Below are 4,951 nucleotides of genomic sequence, written 5' to 3' on the forward strand. Positions count from 1 at the left end.
TCTTCCTCCTGTTAGGATGGAACTCACGACCCCCAGTATACTAGACCAGTGCTCTACCACTGAACTAAAGAGGCGCGGGCTAGCGGTAGTTTTGCGTACTTCGTCTGTACGGTCGTTTGAATCATCAGACTTCAGCTGACAACACTTCATATTACCGACTAATATTTGCAGCTATGGCGACCCATTACTGCTTGGCTACACATCTGACACGTAACCGGTGTTCTCTCCAAACAACACCACTTGCACTTCAGAACATGACCTTCGCACATGTCTACAAAATCACCTTCACCTTCAAATTCAGTTTTCTTGCGACTGATGGAGACGTAGGCAAATTTTTAAGTTGCTAGTTCCATTAAATCACGTTAATAAGAAAAACGGTAATTTACATCTGCAGAAGAAAAAAATTCCGTTCCGCCCAGTGTAGGGCACGAACCTACGACCCTGAGATTAAGAGTCTCATGCTCTACCGACTGAGCTACCCGGGCTGCGTGCGTGAAAACCTGCCAGGTAGAACGTCACACAGTATTCGTTTGGGTTGGGTGGTCCCATACACAATCTCTCCATGCTGCCTAATGTTTTCCTAACGTCACACTCGTCACGTACTTCACTTTTATTTCATAATCATATCTGAGAGGTAAAGGAATTGTATGACAACCTGCAGAGCTAGTGGCGTCAAAATTAACACACATACTTGATGTGACTCAAAAGCCGAACGAGTTACTTTCCGACGTTGTTTCAGATGTGCAAGTGCCAGTCAGAACTCGCGGTGAGGGCACTCTGCCGACCATTTCGCTAGTTAACACCGGTCTTGTTGTGTGTGTTTCAAGCTCAAGATCATCTCCAAGCACAAAATGGTCAACAGCAACATTCAGACGGTTTCGTACTGCTCAATTGCTACATTAAAACAGTATGTTTCTTTTTCAGAACTGGAAAAACAAGCCGGGACAGGAATCGAACCTGCAATCTTCGTATCCGAAGTCCGACGCCTTATCCATTAGGCCACACATTTTTTTTTTTGACAAGGATGGTTTTTTTTTTTTTACAATTGGTGAGTGGTCAGTTCCGTGCAGGTGGAGACAAAGCGGGCAGGGGTCGAATCCCGAGGCCTGTCCACGATGGCTCCCCCCGCCTATTCCTGAGTCACTTCTTCAAGCAGACAATTTTTATACATATATTTTTTTAGTTATATTATTAATATTTTTATAGTTGTTTCTCCTCTGCTCCGAGGTATATAGTGCTGACACATTTGGAAAGGAACATTTCTTCTTTGTCGTGTGTCAGTTGTGTGTTTTGATCCATATCGAACTTCTTTGCTCTTCCGTTAGAGGTGTGAAATTGACCCGAATAAGCAAACAAGTATAAGGAGACTAATGAAAAGAAGTAAACTGACCAGGTATAACAGAAAGTGTAACTTAAGAAAAATAGAATAAAACAGAATAGATTTCCTCTTGATTGCCTTCAATCATCCAATGTGGTCATCCTATGCCATGTTTTTCAAAGGTGATGTCCATCATGTTTCCAAATAATTTTTTACTGTTAGTGACAAATTTAATCTTCCAGTATGCCAGCTCCATGTAGGTCAGAAAACTAATATAATCGTATTCTCCACGAACATTAACGATGTAGTTGACGTAGTGCCCTAGGATCCACATTACTGTATTGTTTTTCGTGGCTGGATAAAACTTTTTGTCGGGACGCAGTAGCATATCCAGCTGCAGATTGTCTTCCGCGCTCCTTGACAGTACCGCAATCTTTCTCTTGACCCATCGCCAATTCAGTGCATGGCCCCCGCAGGTAAACCGATGGATCAGAGAATCGACGAGTCCACAACAGAGGCAGAGATTTGTGTCACTTAACCCAGTTGCATGTAGTTTTTCATTAGTGGCAATTGTGTTATTTACCACCCTGTACCAAGTTGAAGCAACATCCGAAGAGTGTACTTTCAAGCTGATGTTGGCCCACACCGTTTTCCAGTCAGTAGTCGGATACTTCCGTTCTATTGTATTTGTGGTCGCCGGCTTTCCCACTCACGTTGCAAGTCGCGAGTTGACAGTGGTCGGCGCCGTAGAACACCCACATCTGTATAACTAACATGAAGGAAAAATTCCCTGATGTGTTTCAATTTGTAATGGATTCTTCCGACGTCAATAGGAGGTCGCACACTCGCTGGACGCTCTGTGAGGTACAACTTTTGAGTAACAGTGCAGTGGCTGTCATGCAGTAAAGTCGTGGTCCGCTTGACGTACAAGGCCATTGCCTTCCCGGCGATGTTAACCAACTCAAGCCCACCAGTAGTTCTCGACTTGGCTAGTGTATCGGAGGACAATTTAAATATGTTTCCCTTCCAGATGTATTGATTGGCAACCTGCATGATCTTTCTGGCCTGAAGCTTGGGAATGGGAAAAAACTGTGCAACATAATATGCCTTGGAGAAGACGTAGGTATTGAGAATCCTAATTTGTTCTATAATGTTCGCAGCACGCCAGCGACATTCGACAATGGTACCCTGTATCAGATGCGTCACTGACTTCCAATTGGAGGCCACCATTTTCAGAGGGCACCTATTCAAGGTGATTCCTAGTAGTTTGTGAGATTCCACAAGATGCGCCCACGGTATAGTTAAGCTCTCAAAACCCTTGAGATCGAGCACTTTACATTTCTGGTCACTTAGTTGTGCTCCAGACACTGCACTATACTGGTCGATCGCCCGTTTAATACGGACCACCTCGTCGTCACTGCGTAACAGAACGGCAACATCGTCAGCGTATGCACGGACGATGAATGTGTGACCTGACATTGACACACCTGACAAATGGTGATAAAGAGACCGAAGGAAGGGTTCCAGTGACAGCACAAAAAGTTACATAGAGAGTGGACTGCCCTGGGGGACACCCCGCTGAATGGATATTGGTTGCGTCAGCTGTCCATTGACTTGTATCCTCGCCGATATGCCAGATGTCAAATTGCGAAGGACTTTTAACACCCCTTCCTCCAGTCCTATTTTGTCCAGTATGTGAAAAAGATAGCGGTGGTTCACATGATCAAAGGCTTTATGAAAGTCTAGAAATAGCAAGGCACAATTCAGGTTGGTGACTGAGGCAATGGAGATTAGGTCCCTAATTTCAGACATCGCAGACATGGCATTCCGTCCTGGCACGCAGGCCTGGTGCAGCCAGACAACTTTGTGAAGGAGCGGAGACATTCGGGTGTTAACAGCTCTGGCTATAGTTTTGTAGTGAAAATTAAGCAGGGTGAGCGGGCGCAGATTATCAAATCGCTTACACCCTTTGCGTTTGGGAACAAGGACAATTTTACCCTCCTTCATCGCACTAGGAACAGTGCGATTTTATTTAAAATTTCTGTAAATGTAACACCAATTACATCCCAATACCGAAGGTAAAACTCCTTGGGAAGGCCGTCCAGTCCTGTGGCTTTGTTAGCGGGCGACTTAACAATAAGTTCTAAAGTCTCCTCGACACTAAACGGATCCAGAAAGTCACGATTATCATCCGCAGTAACGGACGTGTCCATGAATTGGAGTACAGTAGCAGTCAAGCCATCATTGGTTGGGTAGTCCGAGTACAGGCCGTGATAATACCTCTGAATTGCCGTGACTATGTCAGGTTGCCGAGTGAGAATTTCCCCGTTATCAGTTGCCAGTTCGTCTATAAATAAGCGTCTACGGTTGGTCTGATGCTTAATAAGATGGTACATGGAAGTTGTCTCAGATTGAACCAAAGAGTTGACTTTGGACTTGATTTTTAACCCTTCTAGTTGTTTACGTTTGATACTGAGCATCTTAGCCTTGATTTGCTTTATTTGAGCCATGTAAATATTATTGACGCCAGATTTGTCGTAGAGCTCCCTTAAAATTTAATAATAAAATTCCATGGTCGTCTTTGCATCCCTTGATTGCGTATTACAGTACGAAATTAAATACCGTCGCAACTTTGGTTTAGCAAAGGACGTCCACCACTCTACTTTCATACGGTACCTATTGACAGAGCGAAGACAAAATGTCCAAGTTCGTGTGACAAGTTCCTCGAGATCGGCGTCCTGAAGGTGGGAAAAGTTCAACATCCAGTGACCTCTGAATCGTTTGGTGGGTTGTCTGTCCAGTTGTATGACGGTGGCGTAGGCGCAGTGATCGCTACATGGGACGGGAATGACCTCTGAATCAACAACATGTTCTCCGAGCTGAGAAGACACATATATTCTGTCGAGGCGGCTACTCGAGATGGAAGTGAAGTATGTAAATTTCACAAGGGTAGGGTGAAGGAGTTCCCACGTATCCTGGAGATTCATCCGTAAAACCAGATCATGAAGCTCCTTGCAATAGTTAAAAAATTTGGCCTCTGATCTTTTTGATGCACAACACAGTTAAAATCTCCGCCTAATACAAGGGCAGTCGGATTTTTACGAAGCAAGTAAATTAGTTCGTCTTTAAAGAACTCGGTCCTTGCGAACCTGTGGTCACTCCCTGAGGGCGCGTATAGGTTCACGAGCGTGACGCCGAATATTTTGCAGCATATGCCACGCCCTGACTCCAGTGTTTCAACGTCCGAGACGGGGATGCCCTCACGCACGAGAATGGCTGTACCAGTGCTAAGTTCGAAAGCAACATTGGTAATACAGTGGAAACCGGGAATGACCAGATCTGAAAGAAGGAATTCCTGCAATAGAAGTACATCAGCGGCAGACTCATATACGAACTGCCTAAAGACTGCAAGTTTCAAATCAGACGTGATCCTGTTTACATTAACACTCAGGAACTTGTACGCTTGTGCCATGCAGTTTACGGAGCTACTTTAAATTAACGTGATCATCGTCTCCGGCAAACCAGTCCATTCGTGAAACAGCTGGTGGAGAGTGGCCATCACCATCGTTTGCATCCGAGAGGGCTTGCAGTTTGTGTTTGCTGCGTGGTACATTCAAGTTCGGTTGGAATTTC

At 44.8% G+C, this 4,951-nt stretch overlaps 1 non-coding gene across 1 annotated transcript; it reads right to left on the bottom strand.

The window, feature by feature from the left end:
* Positions 1-412: 412 nt before the first annotated feature.
* On the bottom strand, positions 413-485 carry Trnak-cuu (transfer RNA lysine (anticodon CUU)). Its single transcript has one exon. It is a non-coding gene; the product is annotated as a tRNA-Lys (tRNA).
* Between the last annotated feature and the right edge of the window lie 4,466 nt (positions 486-4,951).

This window comes from Schistocerca gregaria, chromosome 10 (genome assembly GCF_023897955.1).
Source record: "Schistocerca gregaria isolate iqSchGreg1 chromosome 10, iqSchGreg1.2, whole genome shotgun sequence".
NCBI classification, from domain to species: domain Eukaryota; kingdom Metazoa; phylum Arthropoda; class Insecta; order Orthoptera; family Acrididae; genus Schistocerca; species Schistocerca gregaria.